The sequence below is a fragment of the Protopterus annectens genome, chromosome 6.part0 (assembly GCF_019279795.1).
Source record: "Protopterus annectens isolate FY-2018-M chromosome 6.part0, PAN1.0, whole genome shotgun sequence".
NCBI lineage: Eukaryota > Metazoa > Chordata > Ceratodontiformes > Protopteridae > Protopterus > Protopterus annectens.
The window spans coordinates 415741850-415758580 of NC_056737.1; positions in this window are offsets into that span (position 1 = coordinate 415741850).

Consider the following 16731-nt stretch of genomic DNA (forward strand, 5'->3'; position numbering starts at 1 on the left):
TGTATCTTAGAACAATAGTATTTATTTATTTATTAATTTGAAAGCCTTTTATATTTTGCTTGTTTCTGAAATATGTAGCAAAAGGTTCCAATGAAAGAGCAAACAATAATGGTGACAAAGGACAACCTTGTCTAGTTCCCTTGAGGATTTCTAGTGGTGAGGATAGACATGATCTGATTTTCACATAAGTTTGTGTCCACTATAAATTTTCATTAGTAAGATGACGAAATCTGAGGAGAATTCAAAACCAATCAGAATTCTTTGTAGATAAGACCAACTAATAGAAACAAAAGCCTTTTCTATGTCTAGGATGATAATAGTTAGTTTTTGTATTTGCATGTTATGTCTATTAATGATAGCAATTTAATAATGTTATCTTGCACTTTTCTATGAAGAATGAACCCTGTCTGATCATTACGTATTAGATTCGATAATATTTTCTTTATCCTATTATCTAATACTGTCATGAAAATTTTACAATCCGTGTTTAGTAAGGAAATTGGCCTATATGAATCACAAGATTTGGGGTCCTTACCTTGTTTTAATATGAAGGAGATAATTGAGTATTTCCACGATATGGGTATTATAAATTTTTGCTTAACCATAGTAAAGGCACTCATCATTTTCTTTATTATATATTCAGGAAAAATCTTACATAGTTCAGGAATTATTCCATCCAGTCCTGGAGCTTTATTATCTTTTAATTTTTTTATTTGCTCTTTCACTTCTGTTAGTGTTAATTGTTTATTTAATATGTTATTTTGTTACATTGACACCTTAGTAACTATATTTTCTTGAATAAAAGTATTTATTAGATTATCTGTCTCCAAAAGTGGTGTGTTATTATTTATATCTTATAATAGTTTTTGAACATTTCTAATGTGCCCATTAAGTTAGATGTACTCTTAACTGAACCATAACTTTTATATTTAATCTCATTAAGAAGATTTTGATTGTTTATTTTTGTGGATCTTATCACTATTTTATGTAGATATTTGAAATTTACAACATAAGATTGTAATTTCAAAATTTCCAGGTTTATGTCTACCTTATGATTCAGAACTTCTTAGTAGTTTTGATTTAACTTAGTAATTTCATTATGTGCTACTTTGTTATTTGGCGTTGCATCCATTTTTATCTTGTCTATGTTTTTTGTAAGTCTAAAAGTTCTTTGTCCCACTCTCTCCTTTTTTTAAGGTACCAAGATTTTATTCTACCATATATATAAACTTTAAAGGTGTCCCATAGTATAGTATCAGCACTTCACCATTATCATTTGTTCCATAAACATGTCTAGTTCTTTCACTATCCATTCCCTAAAGTCATTTAACTTAGTTATGTAAGCGGGAATTCTCTGTAGAAATCTTAAATCATCTGTATGTGTAGTTAATGTAAATTTTATACCATTATGGTCCAAAAGTGGACAAGTCATTATAGATACGTCACTTATTTTAGAGAATATATTATTTGATACAAAGACCTTATCAATGTTTGTGTACCAAACCAATATGAATAGTGAGTACAGAATAAGGAATAAAGTTCCCTTAGACCATGTATATCTTTAAGGATCATCTGGTTTGTAAAGTCATTTAACTTCTTGGCTTGAGATGTTAGTTTTATTTTACCATTTTTAAAAGTATCATTGCCTGATAATAGGTAGTTAAAATCACCTGTTGCTATAATTTCTCCTTTTGCATTTATCACCTGTTGCTATAATTTCTCCTTTTGCATTTAAAGTAATCAGGTCCGGATATTTGTCAACATATTTAGTACTCAGTCATGGTATCCAGTATGTATTAATCAAAGTATAATATTTCCTACTGATTTCAAAAATAACCATGCTTAGCATCCCATCTACTACATATGTTTTTTGATGATTCTATACTATTTTTGATAACCCCAACATTCTCAGAAGTAGTTGTCTCTAAATGACCTATATTCCCAAATAAGATCACCTCTTAGATATCTATAAGAGACACTGTACACGTTTGGATATTTTAGTCTTTCATAACAACTTAAATGTTTACATCCATTGATGCTCTTGGTATATTACTGCTTTAATCTTTCCAGTTTACTCATGCTTGTTTTCTTAAAAGGTTTCCATATAGTTATTCTATACTCAAGTTTGGATCTTATGTAACTAACAAACAATGACTTCATTGTTTCTGATTTCCTAGACTTTATAAGCATTTTTATACAACTTATAGTTCTGTAACTATCATTAACCAAGTGGTTGATATGATTAGAAAAACTCATAGCTGGATATACCCATATACTCAGGTCCTTAAATGTTTCTATAGTTTCAATCACTGTGTGCTGTATTAAATATTCATCTTTCAATGTATGTCTCCCAAATCTCATATGCTAGTTTTTAATGCATTTATCAACATACTATTCTCATGTGCTCAATGGTCAATTTAGTCAAGTGCTTTTGCAGACATGCCTTCTCTGTAACACATGTAATCCATTTACCCAATTTCAGGTCATCCGCATATAGGCTATAGAACACCTTAGATGAAAAAGTTAGGTCATCCCCCATACAAGGCTACTGGGCATGACTATTGATGATAACCTTAAACATGACTTGCATGTGCAACAGATTATCAAAAACAACATAAAAAATTAGGGGCACTCTGTAGAACAAAAAACTACTTAACTCCTGATCTCCGCACTCATACTCCATTACATGACTCCCCAGTAATGCTTAACCTTCAAGCTTCCACTCAAAAAAAAAAACTAAACTAATACTATAACAAAAGAGCAAAATTTGCCACTAACTCATCAAACAAAACCCATCACTGCTTAGCCATAAAACAGCTTGCTTGGCTTGACTTACCAGAGCAACTCGCTTACATCCTCCTACTCCTAGTCCACACAAACCAGAACAATACCAAGCCTTACTAGACTTATTACATACTACATATGTACACCCCTCCTAGGCCACTTCGATCTGAAAACAAAATGCTCACTACCTAACAAACCACATCTGTCAGCAGGAAACTCTCTTTATTCCAGCTCTATGGCCCACTACTGGAACTCTGTCCTCTTATCCCTTAAACATACTAACACAACCTTTCCAATTTCAAGGTCAGTCTAAAAAAAATATTTATCTGACAATGTACCTGCACAACCCTCAAAACAGATACATGGCAACCAACTCACTATAACTATGTCTTTTTCACTCTTAATTCACTAACACCCTCCATATCTTACCAGGTAGTAACAGCCTAACATCAAAAGAAGCTCTCACTTTAATAACACCATGCTACTAATGTATGTTCTTTACTCTCTTCAGTGGAAACTTTCTACTATTTATTTTCCTCTTGGTCATCTTATAACATTTGCATCTTAATAAACTCCCTCACCATGTCCTTAAATTTCTCTCCTGCTTATTACTCCTCCTCATCTCATTCTATTACTCTATTTTGACAGCAGAATACTCTATTTCTCATCTCCATATATTATTAGAAATAAGTGTCTTGCTTCTAGCAGTTCATATTGTATTCTTGATAACAGTTTATCCTAGTAATTTTCTGACATGTATTTCAATCTGTGCTTCATCTGTTGTGGGGATTTTCTCCCCTTGTGTATAATTACTTATCAGCTATTGTAAAATATGTTTATGTGTGGTTGTGGCGCATTTCTCCTCAGCTCACTGTAAAATAGTTAATATTTTGCAGGGCTTTCCTCCCCTTGCATATAATCACTCATCGACTGCTGTTTAAATGTTTAAATCTGTTTTGGAGCTTATCTCCCTGGGCCTCCAATGAAAATGGACCCTGGCTAAGTCAGACTTTCCCAAATACCAAAGGACAGATAGATTTCCCCATAGGGCACCATTTAGTGTCTGTGCTGCTGCCAACAACCCCATTCTTGTGTGGGTTTGGGGTGGAAACACTCAATATATTTTTGGAAGGTGGGAGGAACTCCACAGAGACACAGGAAGAACATGCAAACTCCTTTCAGGAATTGATTGGAGGTCAAGATTGAACCTTGTATCTTTTGCATAGGAGGCAAAGACCTTAACCGTTATGCCAACTGGTCTTACTGGCCAACATTTCAGCAGTTACTAACTAAACATGGAAAATAAAATGTTTATGAGGGCTTAATTCAGGTATGCATGATATGGAACGCTGTGCCAGTACATAAGTGCACAGACTTCAGCTGCATGCCTTCATACTTTATTGTCTGCCTGCTAACTGCATAACTAAATTAACCAATACAGGACTCTTTTCAGACACAACCCAAGCTAAGGAATCAAGAACTTGCAGAACATGACAAGCCACATGGATGTACAAAACTGAGGTACAATACTGTGGTATAATGTGTACCAGACATTATAGAAAGAAAATGTTTACAATCAAATGTGTGTACAGCCCAAATAAGCATTGCATGTAATTCTGATTTACACATAAGATACTAAGACAGAGATAATCAGATGCACATATTCTAAAAAGAAAATGTCAGTACAGTAACATATTTTACACAATCCACACATTAAGATAAACTTTCTATAATTGTAATTCACTGACTAAATGTCGTCACACTGCCTCAGAAAAAAAAATAGCTGTAAAATAAGCCTTCCACAGCTTCTGGGTAAAAAGAAAGAGAAGAGTAAGAGAAAACTTTGTGAACAGATAATGTGACGATAATGATACCAGACCCTGTTGCAGAAGTACTAACAGTATGAGTAAAGCTCAGTAAACATCAACATTGGGTCATTTGCATTGGTGAAACATATGCTTGATTCTAGATAGGGTGCCTTCTGTGCAGAATCTACACAACTTGCCTGTGTCTGCATGAATTTTTTCTGGGTGCTCTGGTTCATATCTCTCAACCTCTCAGCACAAGAAATCAATACAAAGTCAAAATTAATGGGGGGACAAATTGTATATATTGCTCTGATAATCTTATAAAGTTGCTAGAATAAAAGGTGTTGTGCTAGCGTGCATTTTCTAAAGGATATGAAGTCTGAAACTGAAATGTCTGTCATTATTTAGTCACTTCAATCCTCAACAATTTTTCAGGAAACCACAAATTTTATGAGGGAACAGACCAAAAATGTGCGGCAATACTCTGGAGTGTGTGTGTGTGTGTGTGTGTGTGTGTGTGTGTGTGTGTGTGTGTGTGTGTGTGTCTGTGTGTGTGTGTCTGTGTGTGTGTGTCTGTGTCTTATGATGATCCGACATCCAGTTCAGGATAAGATTTATGTCTTGTGCCTGCTGAGTGTCAGGATGGGTCCAGCTCTCTCCTGCGGCCCTGTATTACAGTAAAAAGGTCATCAAAGAATGAATAAATGAAGTACGTCACTGAGCTTATTAAGTAACTGAGGCAACAAACACACAGGACAAGACACAAAGCAAGCACATCATACCACTCAGAACAATCTACCCTCCTGCATAAGAGTCAGTGAACTGGTTGTATTAAGGAAGTATATTAGATCTGGCCAGGATAACAGTACAATAAATTTTAGGACAGGGACAGTAAACAATAAGACTACCTGAAGCATTCATTAATAGCTTGTATACGATGACCATCTAAAGAATTAAGCCACCACATACATCATTTTGGTACATAACACATTATGTCACATCTACTACTGACACTTTTTTTATTTATAACATTTTCTGCAGAGAAACTGGTAACTTCTGGCATTTATCTCCCACTGCCTTAACATTACCTCTTCATTCCCTCAAGGAATGAAATCAAAATGTGGAAAAAAGTGATGCCATCATTGAGACGCTTTAGCCTACTCAAAGATCCCCTCCATCTCATGGAGTCATAAGTACAATATTTAAACTGCATGTTAGGCATTTACACTCGTATGCAAGCCTTATTTTATTGGAGAGAACTCAATTTTAACACTTGTTTACAGGACCTGGTAATGGCCCCCTAAGCAAATGGGAAATAATCAAACCCTGGTTGCCACAAGAAGGGGAAGAAACCTTATTCTCACACCACTGGTGGGTTACTTATGTTAGAACATTAACATATTCACCTGCTCCACTAATATACAACACACTAGGGATGGTGCTAGCAGATGCTTGAACAGATGTCTGCACCATCCTTATATCAAAGTAGCACTGTGAGGTAAAAGTATGGCAGACATGCACTTTACCTCTGAAGTTAGAAAATATACATAATGGCAGATAAGGGCCACACAGCAATCATAATATAAGTTAACATACCCTGACCAAAGACTTGTTTGAGTGCAGACTTTCTTTTCAAAGCCTATTTGATGATACTCAGCTTATTAAACAAGCTTTCAGTGAAAGCATTTTTTAGGTTCACCTAAGAAGTAGTTACATTAGTCAGGGGACTAAGCGAGTATATAACCCTTGATTAGGAGACCCCCCCCCCCATCAAGTAAAACACTTCCACTGGAAATCCATTCAGTCTGTTGGGGATGACTGAATGGGCTTCAACAAAGTGGTCCATGATTTCACTCAACACATCACACTAAACATCTTACTGAAGGACAGTGCAGGCATGATTCTACAACACCCATGGTGTCACGCTGCTGGGGCTGGGTGGGCTAAGAAACAGGAGTCCAAACATAAGAGGCAAGAGTGACACTGTGAAAGTTATGGAAATTCACTAGATCCTGGGGAGTAAAGGTTGGCAGTACCGTGCAGAGCAGGTTAATTCCCTTGATGTTAAGGGTAGGAGGTGCAGACTAGTGTTTTTTTTAGTTGTGCTGCAGACAAGGGGTAACAGCTTTCTTTCTTTTTCTAAGCAAACAGACTAGAAAGTGGAAAACATGTAAAATGATAGTTTCACAGCATTTGGGAAAGCAGTATCATGCATTCGTAAAACTAACTGTTTTTCTCTCCATCAGCAAATTTCTGCAACTGGGGATGGTCTGCCAACAGGTACAGTCCATCATCAGGAAATGACTGAACCATGAGCTCTTGGGCATTTGTTTCAGAAAAAAATTGTAATTAGTACTTAAAGGGAAACTGGCAAGCAGTTCAGTGAAAATTAAAGCAGATGCATTCCAAGAAGCATTTATAGATTCACAGTTACTTACTAGTCTATTTGTCTCTGTGGATCAGTAGAAATATAGTCTTACCTTCCCAAGGAAGTTTTTCAGCCTTTATATTTTGTACATGAATAACCCAGAGTGTGCAGAACAAGGCTATGATAGGACATTACTTGGTGCCCTTTTCCATAACAGACATGAGTGATAAGCCATAGGAAAATTTATAGTTCCTATGCAGTCATCCAAATATTTGAACAGAACAACAGAAGTCCTTTGCCTTGCATGGAGTGGAAGATGGTTCCACACGATTAGTGTTCTCTGTGATACATACATACCTCCAACATGTACTGATTATGTTGCAAAAGAAGCTGAGATCCCTTGACAGGGTGTTTACATTATCATTGGACTTGCAAATGTGTAACAGGTCTGACAGAACAGGGTCTTATGAAGTTCTATATGTGAGAAACAGGTCACCCCTTAGTAGCCTGTATGATACTGAGAAGAGGGACAAAGCTGTGAGATGGTCTGCATACTTTTTATTATTTAGGCTTTTAATTTGTTTTTAGAAAGCACTGATGTCATTCCAGTTGTGCCATGTATTTGAACAGGTACATGCAGAAAAGGGCATTATATTTATTCCATGACTGGCCTAATGAGAGCCAAGTAGAGTGGAATGATTATATTCTGAACCTGGACATCATACCATAAGACGTGCAATGAAATAGGACTTCCCTACAACAGTAGACATGATGATTGAAGGAGAATTTGTTTTTTGACACAGGTTCCAGATCCCTGAATACATGATCAACTTTCAAGGATGTGTTATCAGTTTGATAGTTACAAGAGTCTTGCTGAAGGATACAATTATACATTTCATGGCATTTAATTTTAGCAGATGCTTTTGACATCAGCTATTTGTTTAGGAACGGCCCTGTTTGAGGATCTTGGTGTGCCCTGGTGAGTTTATGACACTATGTATGCACTCATCTGCAAAGTTTGTCAGACACAGACTGACATAGCAAAAAGTTCCTCAAGAATGAAGGCAACACGGGAATGGGAGAAAGGAGAATTTACCAATAGGGATGACTCTAAGTAGGGGTAGAGAAAATAGGTAAGAAGGGGCAGAAATTTACTGCAGAGAACTAGAAAAGGAGCCAAAGTACTGTTCCAAATAGTAGGAAACATAATACAGTGGAATGAGGCCAAGTAGAAGCCTGGACAGTGATTTGGAGACTGCCTTTCCTTCTAAAGGGATACAGTATGTGTCAGTCGGGTCAATATGATAAACAACCAAACCTTCTGTGCCATGGATGGCCTGCACCTTTCATTCCATTGATTCCACATACTGGCAAAACACTTGCTGTCACTCTAGTGCATTTTTTAGACAAAGCCTGCTTTATGGACATTTCAACTTAACAAAAAGGTTTGCAGTAAATTCCTTTTTAGCCCATACCATGGCTGCTCTGCTCAATGACAGAAGTCTTAATAAACTTCTAGATCGCAAGGTTCTACTGCAACTTGAACGACTCCATATCTGTATGTAACAGAGATTTGGTTTCACTGTAAAGCTAGCACTTTGTCTTCACCAGGCTGCAGTGTCTGTCACTCATTCAGACCTGTTGGAGACTGCTGGGGAGTATCAATTTCTCAGACACCCAGTTATCGCAAGACAGATTCCCCATAACTCACATACAGGACTTACTGAATTTCAAACAAGGGTTTTGGGCATATACAACCTGCTCTCTAAAGATACAAGGTGGGGGACAGGTGGAAGAAATTTCATGGGATATGTGTCATGGGGACAGGGGAGTGAAGTTTTCACAGAACCTGTTAGCTAACAGGTTTGCTATGCCCACAGGCTCAGTGGATGCAGTATCATTAACTACCAGTTCAGTGCAAATCTGGGTCTTACCTTTTAGGCTACGGATGTAAATAAAGAATGCTCTATGGTTGTCCTTAGTTGAAGACACCAATTTGGATTCATAGTTTGCTTTGGAAGACTTCACAAGAACTCTTATTTGCTTGTTTAAGGTGAGGAGGGAGTGTTTTTAGATTAGGGCATGCCCCCTCTTACTTTTGGGCAACAATTTCTTCCTTTTATTGTAAAGCCTATTAATGGCAGTTGTCCACCAGGTAGGTTTGCTCTTCCTTGAAGAGCTTGTTTTGGTCCTATCAGGTATGTCCGTGTCAATGCAGGTATACAGGTGTTTGTAAAAAGCATTGGTGTAGGACTCTGCATAGTTGCTAGTTCCATCTGATGGGGGAAGTGCAGTGAAGGTATTCATACCATCCCTTAGAAGGATATAATCTGCTTTGAAGACTTTTTTTTAGTTTAGTTGTTGCTGGGGGGTGTGACAGTTACTTTGAATGAGACTGATTTGTGGTCAGATCTGACAAGGGAAGACTTCACAGTGGGGGTGCTACAGTGGTCCCCCATATTGGTACTCACCAGATCCAGGATGTTGGCGATCCTAATTGGGTGTTCACCAGCTTGTCCAGGGCATTGGATTTGATGAACTCGATCATAAGAAGTTACTAGGCTATTGGCCCTGAGGCCCTTATAAGCCTAGCCAAGAGTTTAGCCCACGTTTAGACAAGTCAGCACCCAAAGCCTCAGTCCAGCAGGGACACAGGTGGAATTTTAGGGGTGTATTTTCTGTTTCCCATCCAGTTATCCAGTTTGCACTTAAAAAGGGAGAATGAGGTACTCTGCTTTACGTGCAGAGGGAGTCTATTCCACAGATGGGGGAGTCTCTGCGACACAAATCTGTCCCGCCAACAAGTCCTACTGATGTAACAGACCAGGTTGAGTGTGCAGTTTACTCGAGAGGAGCGTGACTTGTGGATATGCAGCAGTCCCATCAAGGCGGGGTCTGAGATTGCTTTGTATGCCTGACAAATGGTCACCTCTGAGAAGTCTGTATGAAACTGAGTAGAGGGCAGGGCTGTTAGCCTATCTGTGTAAGGTAGATGTTTGAGGCCCTGGATTCTCATGGTGAGGAACCTCTGTGGTCTCTCCAGCTGCTGCATGTGCTTTGCAAGGTACATTCTGAAGGGGGCATTGTACTCAATAATTGGCCTTATAAGGGAAGAATACAGGGATGTTATGACCTCCTTTGTCACTGGATGAGATACCCTTACTTATGAGGTGGGCCATGTAGAAAGTGCTATCAACTTGGGTGCCCGAATCCCTCACGACTGATTGCGTGCTTAGGACGTTGTTATTAATGTGATAATATGTAGGGACATCACTCTCACCAAAGGGGATGATGCATTTTTTGGCATTCAGCTTGAGGCCATGCTTCTGGCACCAGTCATTTGTTTGATTGAGACCATCTTGGAGGATGTCCACATCATTTCGGTAACTGATGACTGTGCCCAGCTTACAGTCATATGCAAACTTGGCCAGCCATAGCCAATTGGTTTTGGCCTGCACCTCAGGGAAGTATGTCCTGAATAACAGAGGCCCCAAGTTCAAGCCCTGGGGTGCACCGCTCATTACAAGTCTACTGCTTGAGGTGGCTTCCCCTATTTTGATTAGGTGGGTTCTGTCAGTGAGCCAGTTTGCTACCCATCTGGTAAAGTATGAATTGATGCTTAGTTGAGAGAGCTTATCTATTATGCCCGAGTGGGGAATAGTGTTGAAGGCTTTGGCCAGGTCAAGGTAGGCTGTGTGGACCGTCTTCCCCTAGTCCACGGCTTTGATGACTGTCTCAAAGAAGTCGACCAGATTTAACAGACATGACTTCCCCCTTGATGAAGCAAAACTGTGTGGGGTCGAGTGTTTGGAGATTGTCAATGTCCCTGTTAATGAGATCCATGATAATCCATTCCATGGACTTGCAGATCAGGTTAGTTAGGCTGATGGGTCTATAATTTTCCGGATTGGTGGACGCTCCACCTTTGTGCAAAGGGATGGCAGTGGCTGTCCTCCACTTGGCTGGGACAAAGCCAGTACTCGAGCAACCTTTGGGCAAGTGAGCTTGAGCACGAGTAATTTACCCAGTCAATGGATGGTAATTAAAATTACCCAGCGCCATGGTATTTGGATGTATCCTGATGGATTCCAGTAGATCCAAGTAGGCATTTGTGGGTGTCCTGATTCATGGAGGGGGTCCTGTAGCTAGCAATGACTTGAATAGGTGTCCTACCAACAGTTAGTTGCACCTGACGTTTCTCCAGGGAATCATACTGTTTAACCAATCTGGAAGTGTATTTATCTTTAATGAATATTGGTACACTGCCTTTTTAGATTTCATGCCTTTCATTCGTGGTCTGAACATGTGGTCGGAGGTGTAACCTGGTATGGCTGGGATGCTCTCATAGGAGATTACTAGGCTATCGACCAGGAGGTCATTTTAAGACTAGCCATTTCAATCCAATGTAATACCATCTCCACAGTCTTGAAACAGGTCTCCGTGACTGCAAAGATGTCAGCGTCTTCCAAGGTGAGGCCTGTTTTCAGGGAGTGCAGTTTCATGCTAAGACTCATAGCATTTAGCAGCATAACCTTGAGACTGTTTTTTGATGACATTTTTAGGTTGGGAATTTTGTTCTTGTGAGATTGCCTAAAAAAGGCACTATGGGGGTGGCAAGAGCCTTTGCCAATAGCCGAAATCCCAGAGGTGACAGATGAAGACCATCTCTGGCAAAGCATAAAGGTCTATCGATTCTGTTATCCCAGGCTCTCAGAAACTGTATCCCATTAGAATGACATCAGACACCAAGACAATTATTGAAGTCAATGATTTTCTGTTTATATTGTGGTATCATCCTAGGCAAGGGCAATATGCTGCTCAAGGCTAGGGACATACTTGCCTGTGACACATAATCAGAGATCTCAATCATGTCACTCTTCATACAGTCCAGGAAGGTAAGTCTCAAGTCATTCACACCAACATGTACTATGAGCGAATCATAAAGGTACTTGTTGACAGACTTGAGTGCCTGTGTGATCTGACAAATCCTGGCAGCAGAAAGACAGCTGACCGTGACTTTCTCCTTGTTCAGCCTGGTGAGGGAATGTCTGTGCGTCTTACTGTACATTCTCCTATGACTAAGATATTGGGAGTGGATGTGCTTGCCTTACAGGCTTTGATGGTGAAACACTTGTGTTTGTGTCATTATGTGTATTGTGTGTTTTGGGTGTTATAGTTGGTTTTGTATGCATGTGTTTTGGAGGTCTCTGGTGTTTAGGTAGATTTTTTTGTGAGGACCTCTGCATATGTCGGTCTATGTGTATGCTGTGTATCATGAGTAGGAGTTGTGGTAGGTGGGCTGACAACCCACTCTGTATTGCTCTCTAATGGGTGAGACAGCTGTGATTCTAGACTCATAATGTAGGTGCAACTCTCACAAATAGTACAGGAATGATTTAGAAGTAGGGGATTTTCAGTGTACACGAGGCAGTTGCTACACTGCCTCAGTAGACCCATGTCAACCAGGCTGGTAGGACAAAAGGAGGGAAACTGATAGCTTATGGCCCTAGGAATAATCTTGGTCTGGCCATAACAGCTCAAGACGGAATACAGCAGGGGAAGGTATTAGTAGGTTTAGGCATGAATAACTCTGGTTTAGGTAATATTTGCAAGGCTAGACAGCAGGCATCAATAACTGGCAATCTCTCTGTGCATCAGCGTGTAATGCTGTGTGATGTGTAAACAGGCACAAACAAGAACAAACTGGTTCAAACACAGGCTTAGAAAAACAGGAAACAGTCAAAGTTTAAATTATCCAATCAAAACACCCTAAACAGAGCCTTGCAAAATTAACTCTAGCTAGATTACTCCAAACTGTACCTTCCTGCCATGCCATGAGGGTACAGGCGGCCCTCTCCAGACAAAAGATTAACTGTTTTAGATGCTTCAAAGATCACAAACAGTACTAGATTCAGCAAAAACCTGAACCTAGTCTATGCTAGTGTTTTTCAAGTGCAGCAAACAAGTAAAATGAACAAAGCAAGCTGATGAACAGTAATTACAGTTGTAAGAGGAATTCATTTAGCAGACAATCCAAAAATGCAGCAAAATACAGTTGCACACTTTAAATAGATATGTAGCAAATGTTGTTTTAGTTAATCAGAAAATGCAGAAAACAGTTGAAAATAAGCACTTACTTGTAGTCTCTTAGCAGGTATTTGGAAAACAGCAGAGCAAGTGCAGAAGGTCTAACTCACTGCAGCTTTGACCAAACAAGCACAAACTGGTTCAAACACATACTTTTTAAAGCAGAAAAAACAAGAAACAGCCAAAATACAAATTATCCAATCAAAACGCCCTAAGCAGAGCCCTGCAGCAGTAACTCTACTTAAATCAGTCCAAACTGTACCTTCCTGCAAAGAGGGTATATGGGGCCTTCTCCAGCAAAAGATTAACTGTTTTACAAGCTCCAAAGGTCACAAACAGTACCAGATTCAGCAAAAACCTGAACCTAGTCTATACTAGGGGTTTTCAAGTGCAGCAAATAAAGCAAATGAACAAAACAAGTAATTGCAGTTGTAAGAGGAATTCAATTAGCAGACACTTTAGTGCAGTAAAATACAGTTGCACAGTTTAAACAAACAGATATGCAGCAAATATTTTAGTTATCAGAAAATACAGAAAACAGTTGAAAATAAGCACTTATCATTTGCAGACTCTCAGCAGGTATTTGGAAAACAGTAGAGCAAGGGCATAAGGCTTAACTCACTGCAGCTTTGAGCAAACCAGCACAAACCCTTGGCATTCAAGACAGGCTGAGCTATAAATACGTGGTCTGGGGTGGAAATTAGGCTCACCAATCCAGTGATGAGTGGTAGACTTCACTGTGTGTGTGTGTGTGTGTGTGTGTGTGTGTGTGTGTGTGTGTGTGTATGTAGGAGAACGCATTTGTGGGAGTAAGCAGTAATGTGGAATGTTTGCCACCTCATGATCACTCAGGGAGTAGAGTTAGGCTATAACATACAACATATAGCACCCTTATGGCTGCCTGAATATGCTCTCACCCTGACAGTGGATGAAATCTAATGGAAGAAATGGTAGGCTTGCTAGTCAAGAGGTGCACTCAAGTTGCCACCAAGATCGTTACTCCTACGAACATTTTAAGGTTGCACCAAGCATATCAGCTAAACCAACCTAATTACATGAGGAGGTGCAGAAACCATTACTACTGATGCGCATCTTTCAGATCCTGAAGTTGACACCAAAATTATTACTCCTGTTCATTTTTGGACAGTGCGTTACTTGGAAAACAGTATGCATGTTTTGAGGCACTGTGACACCGATATTTACATCTCCCCTTCTAGACATATTCACCTCCCGGAAATCAGTTATGCAAGCTGGTGAATCACAGTAAATTTAAATGTGAAAATAGAAAACAACTATAAAAATAAAGAAGTTATATACTCACCATAACGTTCCATCTGAGTAGTTTTACTTTATTTTTCTGCAACCTGTGGGTATTCAAATCCATATCGGATCCAAGCCAGCAACTTATTTTCTAGCATCTGCTCTGAGCTCCTCCCCCTACCCATAATACACCACCATCTCCTATCTTCCCTCAGATCGTGTTTTCTGCAACTATACACTTTAGCAACTCAATTAAATAAACCTAACATGTTTATTCACATGAAAAGGGTCAGGGGGACGGAGGGTGGGAAGGTTGCAGAAAAATTAAGTATAACTACTCAGATGAAACGTTATGGTGAGTACATAACTTCTTTATCTGAAGTAGTTAACTTCATTTTATCTGCAATCTGTGGGACAGAGTTCCCAGCTACTCAACAAATCCTGGGAGACCCTCATGGAAGGATATTCCTGAGCACTGCAGAGTCAAAGGATGCTCTCCCTCTGGAAATCAGATCTAATTTCTAATGGGAGATGAAAGTATGTGAATTTGCCCAAGTTGCTGCTGCACAAATGTCATCCAAAGGAACCTTAGACCAAAAAGCAGCGGAAGTCGCCATGGATCTGGTAGAGTGAGCTTTAATCAGACCAGGTGGAGATAAACCCTTGGCTTTGTAAATATGTAGAATGCAAAGAGTGATCCATCTGGCTAAAGAAACCTTGGAAATGGCCTTTCCCAAGCGAGGTTTAGAAAATGAGACAAATAACTGATCGGCCTTATGGAAGGATCGTGTTTTATGAAGGTGGAAATGAAGTTGTCTATGAACAGCTAACAAATGAAGTTTGTATTCACCTTTGTTCTGAAAGCTTGGAAAGAAAACAGATTAATTGTGTGGTTTATGCTTGATTGAGATGCCACTTTGGGTAAAAACAAAGGATTTGTACGGAGAGAGACCCTGTCCTTATGGAAGACCAAATAAGGAGGCAGGGCAGACAAAGCCTGCAGCTCAGAAACCCTCCTAGCCAACGTAATAGCCACTAGGAAGGCTGACTTCCAATCCACTGATGCAGCAGGCTCAAAAGGAGGAGTTACTAATGACTGGAGAACCAAAGTGAGGTCCCAAGGAGTAACTCAATCCTTGATGGGAAGATGCAGAAGAAAAATGCCTTTTAGAAAGGCTTTACATAGTCTAGAAGAGGCCAGGGCAATCTTATTTTCACTGGCATGAAAATTAGAAATGGCTGCTAACTGTACTTTCACAGTGGAGGAACTAGTTCCTTGCTGAAAAATACTAGTCAAGAACTCCAACACCGCTGGAACAGGGGCTGTACAGGTTTCACTAAGAGGCCCACATAGAGAAACGTCTCTATTTACTGTGACAGACTTTCCTAGTGGAATCTTTAAGAGAAGCCACTAGTATAGATTTTACAGGGGATGAGAGACCAGGAGTCCTGGCAATAAAGGGAACTAGAGCAGCCAAGCTGTCAGCTTCAGACTGTCCAGATTGAGAGGGTAGGCGCCCAAAGGATGAGAGATTAGATCAGAGCAGGGATCCAGAATCCACGAAGGCGCTAGAAGATGAGACCAACGGGAGGGGAACCAAACTTGACGAGGCCAGAATGGGGCAATGAGGATCACTTTGCACCCCAGTCAGCAAGCTTTCTGAAGAAACTTTGGAATGAGTGGTAACGGTGGGTAAGCATACAGTAGCCCGGGGGGGGCAAGCATGGACTAGAGCGTCTCTAGGGGCATCCCCTAGTGAGGGAATCAGAGCGAAGAACTCGCTGCACTTCAGGTTGGAAGGAGGTGCGAAGAGATCGCAGCAAGGCTGTCCCCATGCAAGGAATATCTTCTCTGCTACTGACTGTTTCAGAGACCACTCGTACGGCATCAGAATAATCCCGACTCAATCTGTCTGCTAAAATGATGGAGCGTCCCGGGATGTGCATTGCGATCAAAAACCGAATGGTGGCAATCGCCAACTCCCACACTCTCATGGCCTCGCGATACAGGGGATAAGATCTGGTTCCCCCCTGCTTGTTGATATACCAGACAACCGACGTGTTGTCTGACTGAATTGCAATCGTACCCAGAGGAAGGACAGTGTGGAAGGCTTTCAAGGCTAAAAGCACTGCCCTCATCTCCAGAACATTTATCTCTATCTGAGATCACGTGCCTTGGACTGTCCTTCCCGAACAGTGTACCCCCACCCAAGTTGGGAGGCGTCCGTGGTCACTGTGGCTTGGGCGGGAGATGATACGAAAAGGCATCCCGCTGCAACATCCGGTGAGTGAAGCCACCAAAGAAGACACGTCCTGCAGGTGTGATTAATCCTTATCGGAAATTCCATGGGCAGGTCTAGCCAAGACCATTGGACAGCCAGAGTCCATTGAAGGACCCGCATGTGAAGGAGTGCACAAGGGAGA